Genomic DNA, 15,476 nt, shown 5'->3' on the forward strand with positions numbered 1-15,476 from the left:
ATGCAAGGTGACAAGCTCAAGTTGTGTGAAATCTACACCCTTGCTGAATTGCTTCTAATTTTATTTGTCCCACCAGCATGTTCAGTCATTGGTTTAATATCTTAACATAAAAAAGACATTCCAAATATGCTTCCCATGTATGATTTAAATACATTCCAGATCTTTCTATAACCACTTAAGTTTCTCTGTTGCATTGCCAATACTTCCCACATGTCACACAGAGAATAAAACAACATTATGATATGCTTGGTGGTTTTTGTTTACCCAGGACTGGAACAAACAGTAACCATCAATCAAGATATTTCACTGCAAGACACAGTGAAGTGTAGCCATAAAATTAGACTCAAGTAGGCAAGAGACAAAGAGTAACTTTGCATAAAAATGGTTGTTAATTGATGTGTAAAGTACTTCACTAAATGGTCAGTAAAGTACTTCATTATAAATGGGGAACACATTTACAGTGTTGCCTTTATGTTGAAAATGCAATTGGGATAAGATAATTAGCATGAAATTGGAGAGGTGGATGGGTGGGGACATTACAAACCACATAACCTTGTACTGTACATAGAAAGAGAATGGGTGTTGACAATAGGTTTTACTTTTTAGCGACAAAAATTAGTACCTGTGCTTATCACATCTGTTTTAAAATTTTACACATTTAGTTACTTCTTGAGAATGCTACAGTTCAGTAACAGTTGGACACATTTAAATACTTTTTGTAAACACTGCAGTTCAGTAACAATGAACACATTAGCCACTACTTGGAAATGTCTACATTTTGAATGTACTTAAGACAAACAAATAATTTGTACTTTACTAGGTTTAATGTCATCTGAGCAGTAGAACAGTTGGACACATTTAGCTACCTGAAAACGCCACAGTTCATTAGTAATTGGACACATTTAGCTACCTGAAAACGCCACAGTTCATTAGTAATTGGACACATTTAGCTACCTGAAAACGCCACAGTTCATTAGTAATTGGACACATTTAGATACCTGAAAACGCCACAGTTCATTAGTAATTGGACACATTTAGCTACCTGAAAATGCCACAGTTCATTAGTAATTGGACACATTTAGCTACCTGAAAATGCCACAGTTCATTAGTAATTGGACACATTTAGCTACCTGAAAACGCCACAGTTCATTAGTAATTGGACACATTTAGCTACCTGAAAACGCCACAGTTCATTAGTAATTGGACACATTTACATCTTGAAAACACCCAAGTTCAGTAAATATTGGACACATTTAGCTACCTGAAAACGCCACAGTTCATTAGTAATTGGACACATTTACATCTTGAAAACACCCAAGTTCAGTAAATATTGGACACATTTAGCTACTGCTTGAAAACTGGTTTGGTATCATTGACAACATTTAGCTACTTATAAACACCACAGTTCAGTAACAGTTGGGCACATTTATATCTTGAACACACAGTTCAGTAACAGTTGGGCACATTTATATCTTGAACACACAGTTCAGTAACAATTGGGCACATTTATACCTTGAACACATGGTTCAGTAACAATTGGCCACATTTACATCTCGAACACAGTTCAGTAACAATTGGGCACATTTACAACTTGAACACACATTTCGGTAACAATTGGGCACATTTACATCTTGAACACACAGTTCAGTAACAATTGGGCACATTTACATCTTGAACACACCACTACTCAGTAACAATTGGGCACATTTACATCTTGAACACACAGTTCGGTAACAATTGGGCACATTTACATTTTGAACACACCACTACTCAGTAACAATTGGGCACATTTACATCTTGAACACATCACTACTCAGCAACAATTGGGCACATTTACATCTTGAACACAGTTCGGTAACAATTGGGCATATTTACATCTTGAACACACCACTACTCAGTAACAGTTGGGCACATTTACATCTTGAACACACCACTACTCAGTAACAATTGGGCACATTTACATCTTGAACACACCACTACTTAGTAACAGTTGGGCACATTTACATCTTGAACACACAGTTCGGTAACAATTGGGCATATTTACATCTTGAACACACAGTTCAGTAACAATTGGGCACATTTACATCTTGAACACACCACTACTCAGTAATGGTTGGACACATTTAGCTACTTGTTAACACTACAGTTCAGTAACAATTCAACACATTTAGTTTATGTTTTGAACAAAGCTACAACTCAGTGACAAGTGAACACATAGCTTCTACTTGAAAACACCAAAATTCAGTAACAGTCAATTAATTTATGTTACTTAAAGAAGAAAAAAACACAAGTCAGTAACAATTGGACACAATTAGCTACTACTTGAAAACAACAGTAAAGAATTGGACATATTTAGGTACTTCTTGAAAACACCAATTGGTCAAGTTTAGCTTTGTAAACAATTGGACACATTTAGCTATTTCTGTCAGTTCAGTTATTTTGATGGATGTACATTTTACCTCATTAGCTTGTTCTGTCATAGATTGGTTAAGGGCCTTTTTTTCCACAGAAGGATCTCTATTTGATGTGTATTCAATTTGTTGTTTGTGGTATCCACAAAGCCCACACAAGCTGGTACCACATAAAAAAATGGGATGAGAGGGCATGAAACTGGTTAAAGACTGCAAAAATTAAATTCACTAAACTGTTTTAAAAGAGGTGGAGGATGGGATGTTAGTGAAAGTATCCTGTCATCAAGCAGGGGTTTACAACAAGCGATTAGTGGTACATGTACCTTTCACTGGATACAGTATCTGGACACAGAAAAAGGTTTTCCAGAGAGAAATGACTCAGCCTGCTTGCTATCTGCTTTGGGTCTTGAATTTCTTGATGTTATGGTGTTTCTTATGACCTGAAAATGAGGACTCGGTACATTTGAAATACTTGCTGATATCCCATTGCTGTATGCCTGATTTACAATGCTACCTCTTTGGGTTATGTTTTTATCTTGAGTAGTTACTAATGGGCATGGGCATTCATTTATTTGTTGTGTGTTTGTAACTATATTATTACTGGTCATGCCTGTAAGTACACAAGTTCATTGATGCATCCGTTTGTAGAAGTCAGTAGCTACTCGTTAGAAATGCATTCTTAATTCTCATGATTACTTAATAGTTATAGCCTCCCTTTGATAATAAAATTTTGCCTAGATGTGCACCATGTGTTTTCTGTTTTTTAAGCATCAGGTTTACCCTGCATTGCATTAAGAAACTGGATGTTGTTTCGTGCATTGATTTAATCTATTGTTAATTTGCCAGTTATTCTATTTTACCTTGTCTTAAGTTGGAAGTTCAGCTTTCGTAGAGATTATAGCAGTTACACAGGAGCACTTTCTAATTAAAAATAGTCTAACATATGCTATTTTAAGACTATTGATGGACCTGGAATATCTGACATTAAAATAGGAGAAACAAGTCTGGAAATCTATATCCTTACTGCATATACTTACTTAGAAGTGAAGTCCATCTGCAGACTGCATAGACCCAGATTTGCCATCACATTTTTTGCCAGCAAATGTGAGTCTATACAGTTTATTATGAGAAATCAGTAATGCAGCCAACATAGACTCTGATCTTCTGCACATTATGCGATGGCAGATCAGGGTCTACATTGTTTGCAGTTGGACTTGTCTTATTAGTGAGTATATTCTGTAATATTCATTAAATATTTGTGAAGGCAAACTTGCCTCTAAACTGCCACTTCAGGTACACACAAAATTCCTGGTGCAAAAGGTATGACTGCATTACTTATATATATATATATATATATATATATATACTGTGCCTTCAAGGCTGCTATTTGTTTTTAGAGAATGATTTAATTTTATTTTATACTTTCTATGTACCTTTGATTTTTGGATTCCCTTTCTACCTTAAAAGCCTTGCAGAATCTTAAATTTGACAGCTTGTTTACCTCCCATATTATTCTTCAAATTGAAAGATATTCACCTTCATTTTTATGGCTCTTACTCTTAGTATCTTTTATTAAGACTAGGTGTAGGTTTATACATGAATTGGCTTTTCACTCAAAAGTTTTCAAGTGTTTTGTCACTTCTTTACACCAAAGTACATGTAATTATAATTGAATATGCATACGATAGGCTATGCATGAAGTCATAGACAGTGGTGCTTGTAAACTATATTTTTTGTACAAATAATGCTTTTATCAAACATGACTTTAAACCATAATGGTCATAGTTGAAAATTTTCATGTGGGAGAGCCACCATAAACAAGTACATTGTAACTAACCTTATAAATTTATGCAGTTGTTCAAGTAAAGTTTGTTTTTTTGCATGACATACCAATTATACTTGCCTGTAAATCGAGATCCAACTGCAGATTGCATAGACCCAGATCTGCCATTGTATAATGGGCTGGCAGATCTGGGTCCATGCAGTTTGTTGGGAGTAGTCAGTAGAACAAAGAGCGTAAACCCTGATCTACAGGTTCATTATGCTACAGCAGATCAGAATCTTTGTTGTTTGCAGTTTGACTCAACTTATAAGCAAGTATAGACTGTATATAATGACAAGCAATAATAATTATAATGTAATATCTGTCTGACTTTGATAAAAGCTTACATGCATTTCTAAACCAGCACTTGTGTTGTGCTGTCATAATGCAGCTTCATCATTTTAAGGGTTGTTTTATTAGCTTTCTTAGAGTGTTGTTCTTGCTTTGCAGATGGTATGAACAAGAGTTGTAGAAAGCAGCATAAAATTCTTACCTTTAATTTGTCCTGTACTTTTTGTACAAATAATTATAATCATGATGCTTTCCCAGTGTGCTTTTATTACCATAGCAACAGCTTAATACTGATACAAAGTGCAATATTTAGGAATATCTGCCTCAGGTTTGATGATTTCTCTTCTTTAAGTAAAACACCATTGCCAACATTTATGCTATGTTAAGATTAAATGCTCGTCAGTCAGTCACACAGTTATATAATAGTTATACATTGTTTCTTCATTGTTTTTTTTTTTTCTTTTCTGTACAATTATTTTAAAACCCCAGAATGCAGTCAGCCAGCTCACAATAGAATATTGGATAACCATTTGATAACATCAGAATTTTATAAATACAGTGGTTCCTTGACTTACGAGTTTAATTTGTTCCGTGACGGAGCTCGTAACTCAAATTAATCGTATGTCAAATCACTTTTCCCCATTGAAATGAATTGAAATGCCATTAATCCATTCTGGATCCCAAAAAAGACACCACAGTCTTTTTGTTACATGTTTTTAAATAAGAAAAATGTACTTATAAATAACGAATGTTGTATAAAAACACAGTACAATAGAATGTACTGCAATAAACTGTTTTTTTTATTAAGTATAATGTACAGCATTTACCTTGGAGATTAGATGACTTGAAGATGCCGACGGAGGTGGAGGGGAAAGGCTGAAGTGAATAACTGAATCTTATTCGCTGATTTTTGCCCTTTTCGCCATGCTTTCCTCACTTTCATCTGCAGGGGTTTTCGATAAAAACCTGTCCAATGAGGTCTGTTTCATCCTCTGTTTCAGAATATTTCTGAAATCAGTTAGGCAAGTGTCATTAAGTGCTGTCACACGCCCAGTTCCAGCTTTTCCTGGGTGTTTCTTTTGAATAAAGTCTGAAAGTTTCTTCCACATCCCCAACATTTCCTTTATCTCACTTGTAGAGATAACCTCCTCCACATCACCTATTTCCTGCAAAACCTCCGTGTGCTGCTGCGTCTGTAGCTCTTTTAGCTCCTCCGTTGTCAGTTCCTCGGAGTGCTCCTCGATGAGTTCGTTGATGTCACCTTCATCCATGTCCAGGCCCATGGACTTGCTGAGGGATACAATCTCCTCCACCCCTGCCACTTTGGGTTCAAGTCTTTCAAAGTCCGTCTCAGACACAACCTCAGGCCACAGCTTCTTCCATGCAGAGGTCAAGGTCCTCTTTGTAACACCCTGCCAGGCCATATTGATAATTCTGAGGCATATCACGATGTTATAGTGGTCCTTCCAAAACTCTCGAAGGGTGAGGTTTGTGCTCTCCGTCACCTCAAAGCAGCGGCAAAACAGGCGCTTGGTGAAGAGCTTCTTGAAATTAGAAATCACCCGCTGGTCCATGGGCTGCAGGATAGGGGTGGTGTTGGGTGGAAGGTAGAGAACCTTTATAAACTTGAACTCTTCGAGGATGTCATCTTCGAGGTTAGGTGGGTGAGCAGGTGCATTGTCCAGGATGAGAAGGGCTTGAAGGGGTAGGTTATTTTCCTGGAGATATTTCTTAACGTCAGGACCAAAGACCAAATTCACCCACTCTACAAAGAACTGCCTGGTGACCTACGCCCTCGGGTTTGCCCTCCACATAACCTGCAGTTTTTCTTTCAGAATCTTATGTGACTTAAAGGCTTAGGGGTTTTCCGAATGATAAACGAGCAGCGGCTTAATCTTGCAGTCGCCGCTCGCATTGGCGCATAGTGCAAGGATTAGCCTATCCCTCATGGGTTTGTGGCCTGGCATCCTCTTCTCCTCTGCCGTTATATAAGTCCTCCTTGGCATCTTCTTGCAGAAGAGTAGTCTCGTCACAGTTGAAGACTTGCTGGGGAATGTATCCTTCTACTGCTATAATTCCAGCAAAAGTTTTGAGGTAATCCTTAACTGCTTAAAGTGAACGAGTGAGACACGAGATGCTGGGCAGATGTTGCGACGTTCACTGTGGCGTTTGCTGCGCCAACTAGCGGTGGGGTATCTGAAGCTGGCTCATAACCCGAATGTTAGCTCTCAACTCAAAGCAAAAAATTGGCCGAAAGACGGCTCGTATCTCGAAAAACTCGATAGTTGGGACACTCCTAAGTCAAGGAACCACTGTAGTATTTAGTGAAAGCAGTAATGAGCATATATAAAAATGCATTTATGATAGAAAATTGTATGCAGTAGAAACGTAATCTTGTTTACAAAAAATTAGATGGTTGTACAGCCATGAAAAACTCTTTAAGGCGTTGCCTTAAAAACTTAAATTTTCAGACAATAGATTTAATATTGGAAAAGACCCAGAATTTGCAGAAAACTCAATGTATTTTGCCCCAAATGCCATAAATTTATCCCAGGAAATATAAAACATTAAAGTTGAATAAAATATATTACTTTTTACATTAAGAATTTTCTTTATTATTATATGTATTCAATAAAAATACTGAATAAATAAAGCTGAGAAAGTACAGTGATTAGATGATACACAACAAACGCAACATATGGAGATGAGTTCAGTTTCTGTACAACAAAATATTCTTTGAAATCTTTTTGAAGCCCTAGAAGAATCTTTGAAAACATTTTTGACAAGGCTGTTTGAACTATGGAATTATTGGTAACTATTAAGCCCATTGTGAAGTGCTTTCTGGATAAATTAAGTGAACAAGATTATAAACCAACAGAACTTTGATACTGATGTAGGTTTAATGAATGACAGGATTGATGTAGATATGCCAGTCAGCACTTGAACACCTGTACAGTTTTATTTATTATCTGAAGCAGTTTTTGCACCTTGAGCAAACCCAGGGAACATACCTTTGCCCCAAACTGCCAGTATCCCATCAAAATGAACAAATTCAGAAATCTGGATCATTATAGAGGGTTGAAGATGCTGAATTATTATCCAGACAGCTCAGCTAAGGCACAAGACTGCCAAATAATGCTTATTCACTGCGATTGTTTGTTTGTATGTTTACTTTAGTTTTTTAGTATGCTTATGTGCATTGAATCTCTCTCTCTCTCTCTCTCTCTCTCTCTCTGTTTCACTCACACGCACACATGAACTAACTTATGAAAATGGCAGACTTGCTAAATATCTTGCTTGTCAGGTCTTGTTTCATCATTACTACTTGATGAAGTGCTTTGAATGCTTGGCTTGTGCTTGTCATCTCTAAAGGAACATTGATTGCTCTTTTAAATGCTGTGGATCTGTTAAGCATAATTAAAACATCCCAAAAGGTATGGTATTCACAGATTATTGATTTTACAGTGTTTGAATTCAGAGTGGTTATATTTGTTCTGTTAATTTGTATAGTCAAAAGAGATTTATTGGACCACTAAGCTCCTTATTTGTCTTATGACGCTGGAGATGTTTTGTCAGTACACATCTAAAAGAAAAATCCAATTGGCTTTATTCTTTTGTTGATAGGGATAAAGCGTTTTTGAAAAAGAAATATTTATTGATTTTTACATGCAACTTTGGAGTATGTTGTGGAGATTATGAATTATAATATATGAAATTATCACATCTTTCTGTGTGTTCATGTCACAAATCATACTGCAATACATGCCACGATTTAATAATTGGAGAACACTCACCCCCCTTAGTTTTTGTTAATCAAGGATTTTTTTAAGTGACAAAATTGTGGAATATTTCTAGCTGCCAATAAAATTTCAATAATGGCATTGAATCTGTGATGGAAACAATTGTCAAATGCAGTATATGGCTTCTAGGATATTGCTTTTGAGTGTTGTACAGATTTTTAAAAGCTTTTTAATTGGCTGATCTAGCATATGTAACATTTGTCCTAGGTTTAATAATTAGAGACTACAAATGAGGGTAGTAGTTACCAGATCTCAATTAAAAATATTTTGTATTTTGTTACTTCTGTGCTTTAAAAAAAATCACAGTGATATTGGGGTATAGTCCATCCAAATGTATGAAAGGTTAGGTATGTGTGTATGTGTGTATAATGTTCTTCGACTCGTCGTACTATATTTTTTTTACCCGGGGGGAAAATGCTTGGGTCAGCAACTGAAGATGGGGATGGATCAGAAACACATATAATTTTCTTTTCTTATAGTACAGGTTGTTTCGTACAGTGTTTGGGGTTGTCTTTGGAAAACCACTTTGGTTTTGACGCTGGGCTTCAACTGAAAATAAATACTGAATGGTGCAGAAAGATTACAACATTGGGCAGTTATGCAGAGAATACAACTTCCCCATCACAAGAAATTACTCTGTCTTTCCAAGCAGTGGTTCTCCAGGCTTGAAAATCTGACTTGAACCATACAAATACAGCATTGTAAGGCTGCAATGATAATCCCCAAACCATATTGTGATTTAAAAACCATATTGCAATACAGTAGCAGTTAATGAAAACAATAAAATAATCACTATAACATTTACTACTTTTAAAAAATATGACATCTGTAAATGATGTTACCATGTAAGACTTTAAATGGTAGTTAGTTGAATATATGAAATGAACATAAAAATGAAACAAGTCTGCAAACATCTGAAAGCAGTCAAGTTATCATCAAATAAAAATCCCAGCCATTTCTAGTCTGCATTAGGCTTTTACACGCTACTCATGCAAGGAGTGAAAACCTATACCGTTGAGCTTTCCACCATTTCATAGGCTCCTCATCCAGCATTATTAGGGATTTATTCCTGAACAAGTCAATCTCATGATTCATTCTGTGAAGTCTCAAGTGAGTACTGTTTATTTTGGGTCATTAGGAACAAGATATAACCATATGAGGCAAAGTGGATCTTATAAATTATTATTTTTGATCAGAAAAATGTCCCCTGGTTATCGGGTTTTTCCAGGATTCTTCCTCCACCATTATTACTGGCCAGCATCATCATAGCCTATCATGTGCTGAAAAATCACGTTAAACCCTACAACAACAACAACGTCCCCTGGTCTTTACTAGTCCCACCACCACCATGTTAAACTGTGCCCGAATACCAAATAATGGTACTGTGCATCACATTTTGCATTCTCTTACAATCTCATAAACATGTATCTGGGAGAAAAAGAAAATATGGCTCTTGAATTAAATTGGGCAAATTGTGAGGAATGCACAGCTTTGTTAGATGTCAGAAAGACCATGAAAATATTTTGGTACAGAAAATCGTGCTGTTCTGGCAATACACACCGCAACATGATTTTCTGTACCACAATCTTTTCCTGTACACTCAAACCAACTTATTGTTATGCCAGATGACCATTGAAACAGAAAACCATGTGTATTGATGCAAGTTGACATTGGATTGGTTGGTCACTAGCTATGTACTGCAGACAAGGACCTCCCTTGCATAGAAATAACTCCAAGTATCTTTGAGGATACATGTAGACCCATTTGACCTTTGACCATGGAGTTTTCACCAGATTTTTTTTTTTTATAATGTCCGTTTGGTCCTGGAGGATATTTGTGTCACCTGCACATCCAATATGGCCACCACAGCAGCCATCTTCAAAATCTTATTACTATTTTCCCTGAATGGATGGTTGTATCAGCATCAGTTTTCACTGAAAGATTTCTTAAAATGTTGGTCTTAACTGAAAATGGTCCCAATCTTGCTATTACTGAAGAATATCGGAGCCCCAAGTAGTCTAAAGCGCACTCCGTTACGGATCACTGCCATCTCACCTCTGTCTGCGTGGGTTCGAGTCTTGGATTCAGCCAATGTGGGTATGTGAGAAAGCTTGCCAGTAACTTCTCATGGGTCAGTGGTTCTTTCTGGGGTTTTCTCAGGTTCTTCCTCCACCATTAATACTGGCTGCCATGTATAGCCTATCTTGTGCTGAAAAATGGCGTTAACCCTACAACAGCAACAACAGCAACTGAAGAATATCAGAGATGATTTCAACAATTGGCAGTTAAAAGGAGTAATGCTCAAACTTGAATTCGAAAAATTCTTTTCGGTCAGTAGAGCTTCAGCCTTTTCAAGGCGCTTTTGTTTATATATTGGTTTTTAAAATACGTTTTTGAAAAGTGTATTTCTGATTTCCATTTTTGTATGCTTAAAAAAAGAAACCAAGACATTTATGGTGAAAGGATATTAGCAAATGAAAAATTGGATTTAAGGTGCAATTTAAAAGCTGGGAAATGAAACAAATCTTGATTCAGATATAGCAACTAACATTGAAATGATAAGCTGTTATACAGAACACAGTATGAACTTAATTCCACTTGAGTTAATTTAATATTAGATTATTGAATAATCAAAAGAAATTCAGTGAAAGTTGGAAAATAATTATTTTAAGAATTTGCAATCAGTGATGATTGACAGATTTGTAATCTGATCAACAGACAATTCAAAGATATATGTTTGTGTGTGTGTGTGTGTGTGTATGTATGTATGTATTTGTGTGTGTGTGTGTGTGTGTGTGCACTGTATATGCTTTAATGGCATGGAAGCACAGAAATCGTGGCTATACAGTGCTGGTTAAGACCTTATCAGTATCAAACCTTCCAAAAAATATGGCTGAAATTAATTTTAATTAAGAAAGTTATTGTGCAGAAATCAAAATGAGCAAGTTTGTGAGTCAGGGGCTACAACTTAAACTAAACAGAACACAGACAATCCAGCTCATCCAAGACCTCATCAATATCAAGCTGCATTCAGATTTGGATGAACTGTGATACTAATTATGGGAATTATGCACGATGGAAATTAGATCCAGTGGATTCATGAAAGGATGAACAAGCCCAATTTAATATCCTTTGTTGAAAATGGGGTACGAAAAGAAATGGCTTAGAATTATGTCCTACATTGTCACATGCCTTCTATGGTATTATTTCTAATAATGGAGAAAGATGGATAATTAAAATTTAAATAGCTCCAAGCCCCCGGTCAGCAATGCCCATGGTCTAAATATATAAATAACTCAAGGTGGAAAGTATGACAATTTAATAAAATCTAACAAATGAATTCAATAATTCCCGTGACAATTTCTCAAATTCAGCTCTTTCAAACTATCACAATCAATGACCTATTGCAAGTTGCCAAATGTCATTACATAAATTTAATGGTCTTAAGAGAGAGAGAGTGTTTCTTTTCTGATGGTTGACCCAGTTACTCAACTGTCACTCCTGTCATCTTTGGTACACTGATACCCTGTTACTGTGCTGTTCTGGCACTTCCGGTGCTCACAGTCACATGCTCCTTCCTGCACTGCACCTCAACGTCTGATGTCACTACGGCATCTTCCTTGTGCTTTTTGCACCTTTTTCCATGTTGTTCCCTCTCTTTGGGCTTCAAGCCTCCACTCCCACCCAGAAGACTTCCTGTAGAATTAGAAGGGACCTATTATCTGGTCTCCCTACTCTACTCTAATGAAAATTCACCTCTCTCTCACAGACCATTCATCAGAATAGTGGCAAATAAATTAGCAGGTCAACTCACACACTCATATCTAAGTATTCCATACATGCTTTGTTCTATAATAATTGTGCTACAACGATAGTATTATTAACGAGTTCAAATACCTGCATCCCTAAATGTTAACTTTTCGATATAGTATATCATCATGATCAATAGCAATCATATACGTTTTCCACCCTACAAGTTATAAAAGACGAATACATATATATAAATACTACAAGTCCCACAATGACACTATGTTCATATACTGATAAGCAAATAGAAGTTCTAATGCAAATCTCTATAAATTCAGTTATGCATTATGATGCAAATAACACAATACACTTAGATTTCAGTTTAAGAATCTGCTATAAGATTTCAGTTCAACAATCTACTATACATAACATTGTATCAATTTTACAAATTCCTATGTATGAAAGTAGTATGAATATTCAAGCGAAGATATATTACCTTAAGAAGCCTTCATTCACAGATCCCAACTGCAAATTACATTAGAATTTCTTCTCCCCATTTTACAAGTGGCAAGTTAGGCCACTCATAGTACAATTTAAACTTTTCTGTGATCCTCTCCTTGCTGGGTTCACCCATGTACCGGTACTAATTTTAAAATGAATTTAGTATGAAAATAACGGCTTTCTTGTGCAGAAAATCTGCCCTAAATCTAAATATCTTAGCTTTGATTTGATACGGTTTGGTCTCTTTCAAACTGCCTTGATTAATCTAACACTTGCAAATCACTCTGTTTCTCATTTTTCCACTGTCTGAATTTCTTTCATGTCAGTAGGGAGCTATTTGACTACAGTCTAGCAAAGAGACTAGATGATTTAACTATAGAAGATATATGTATTCATGGAGGCATCTGCAAATTTTCCCAAAACATGACTCACATAAACGGCATAACTAACAGATCTGCACATAGCAAGGCAGTTATAAATAGGTTTTTATTAATTTTAATTTATGTCACCCTAACAAATTCAACAGACATGGAAAATCTTAACAAACTCCATTCTTTTGGTTTACCAGATTTTTGGGAAGAATTAACTTTCTAGAGTATACATTTCTAATGATAATGATAACTGTAATAATGGGTTTCCAGGAAATATCAAGGATATCCTAGAGACCATTTATTGGTGGAATGTTCAACATATGAATCACTTTAGCATCGGCGTGCAAGTCCATGCATATGTCTGTCCACACCATGATTTATTCTCTCTTCTTCCTTATCTATATCAATGATCTACCATTAAATAATGAATCCACAAATACAGATTTGTTTGCAGATGATGCAACCTTGTATACATCTAGTTCTGATACTGAAGTTATCCAAATGAGATTAAACTCAGACCTTATTAGAGTCCAAAACTGGGCACAACAAAATAGGATGGTAATTAATGAAGGTAAAACAAAATGTATGATTTTGGGGACATTACAAAAGCTACACAAGTCAGGGAACCCATAACTATCTCTTGCAGTAAATAATCATACATTAGAAATGTCAAACATGGAAAGCTTGCAGATGTGATCGTCGATAATAATTTATTATGGAATGACCATATTGATAAGCTTTGTAAAACACTGTCATCCAAAATTGCCCTACTTGGCAGAATCAAGAAATATTTACCTATGGAAACTCGCAATCTATACTACAAGTTATATATTCTTCCAACAATGGATTATTGTTCAGATGTATGGGGAAACTGTGCTAAATCTGAGCTTGACAGGATTTATAAACTTCAGAACAAGCAGTATGCGTAATTTTAGATGCATATATTAATCATCCCTCAAAAGCATTATTTACAGAACTTGGATGGTTCACAATATATGACAGGATAGATTTTCACAAGGCAGTTCTTTTATATAAATGTCTACATGGAGTTGCGCCAGAGTATCTTCAGGACTTATTCAGGTCTTTTCAACACAATGCCAGTTGAGATCAATATCACATGGAAACCTTCTACCACCAAATCCAAGAACAGAAGAATTTAAAAAGAGCTTCCAGTACTCTGGTACAGTTATGTGGAACCAGCTTCCACTACATGTAAAATCTGCTGAATATATTAGAGTCTTTAATAATAGATTATTATGAGCATGTATGTGCTTAAAAGATAATATAATTTAGTATTTTAATACTAAACATGTTAAAATAAACAGTAATTATTGCTATCTCCATATACCGGGTAATGTACATTGTTATGCTCTCCTTAAGAGGGCCTCAAGGGTGAATAGTCCTTGACTAATGAGTCACCCTCTATAAATAAAGCATTATTATCATTATTATTATTATTATTATTATTATTATTATTATTATTATTCTCCATTATAATTTTGTTTTCCTTTCCTTTTATTTCAATGCCATTTTACCCCACCCTTTCAAAATTTGGAATATAGCTTCACTAAGCAGTTATCTTTATTTCTGTAACTAAATGTATTAATAGCAGAGGTAACCATGACAGTTTGAGGCATCTCCTAGGCAGGATTATGTATCCTTTTTCATTCTAGATTTACACATTTGATTTGACCCAAATTGATTCTTTTTATTTTATTCTGTGTAAACAACTAATACATAGCTAAATTATTCTGTATGTTTATAGGTTTAAAATCAGCATTATTATTACTAGAAGTAAATTTATCTGGGTCTTGGTCTAGGTTTTGGAATTTCCTATGTGTATTTTACGTAATCCAGGTTATGGTTTTAATTTTGTAAACATTGGGTTCATTCTAGAAAGTTATTTTTCATTAGGTAATGTTTGTTGTTTTTAGAAAATGCTAATTGTGACCTGTAGTCAAGTAGAGAACTATATAATCTTGTAACTAAGAGAATATTTTCAGTTGTTCTTTAAGACCTAGCAATTTTAAGTTGTATAATATGTTGTGTCCAGTATTTCACTTTTGGCTGGAAGTTATATTTCTTCAAATTATTTAAATCAAGTAATTATTTTCTCTGGAAATGCAAAAGCACTCTGATAAAATTCTTGGATGGAGACATTCACTGGAATTTATAGTGAATTCAAACTGGAATTAAATTACTATGATTCAACAAAAAAAGATTGTTGGCACTTCAACACCCTACAAGCTACCACAGGCACATCACTGTCAGTTTTTGGATTTATTCTGGAATTTTACAGGACTTTAAAATATTAGGACTTGTGTCTGTAATTCTTGGATTATTTTGGGACTTAATTTGCAATACTGCTTGGTCTTTGTTCTCATTTTCACATTGTATTCTTGGGAGAGAAATTATTTATTGAATTTTACAAAGCTTGTTGCCTTTCACTCTTTTCTGTTACTTATTTTAAGAGCATTGACTCGTAACACTTTTCATTTGTAATCAGGTCTCCAAGAAATATCCAACAAAGTTA

General features: G+C 35.4%; 1 protein-coding gene and 1 long non-coding RNA gene across 9 annotated transcripts in view; one reads left to right on the forward strand and one right to left on the reverse strand.

The window, feature by feature from the left end:
* LOC149802605 (uncharacterized) overlaps nucleotides 1-15,476 on the forward strand; it is a 118,738-nt gene that overhangs the window by 12,165 nt on the left and 91,097 nt on the right. The window lies entirely within an intron of this gene.
* Nucleotides 11,629-12,906, reverse strand: LOC149802606 (uncharacterized). Its single transcript, XR_016419924.1, has 2 exons — nucleotides 12,568-12,906; nucleotides 11,629-12,020 (listed from the first exon to the last, which is right to left on the reverse strand). It is a non-coding gene; the product is annotated as an uncharacterized LOC149802606 (long non-coding RNA).

Source organism: Sinohyriopsis cumingii, chromosome 3, assembly GCF_028554795.1.
Source record: "Sinohyriopsis cumingii isolate HCF-2022 chromosome 3, ASM2855479v2, whole genome shotgun sequence".
Taxonomy (NCBI): domain Eukaryota; kingdom Metazoa; phylum Mollusca; class Bivalvia; order Unionida; family Unionidae; genus Sinohyriopsis; species Sinohyriopsis cumingii.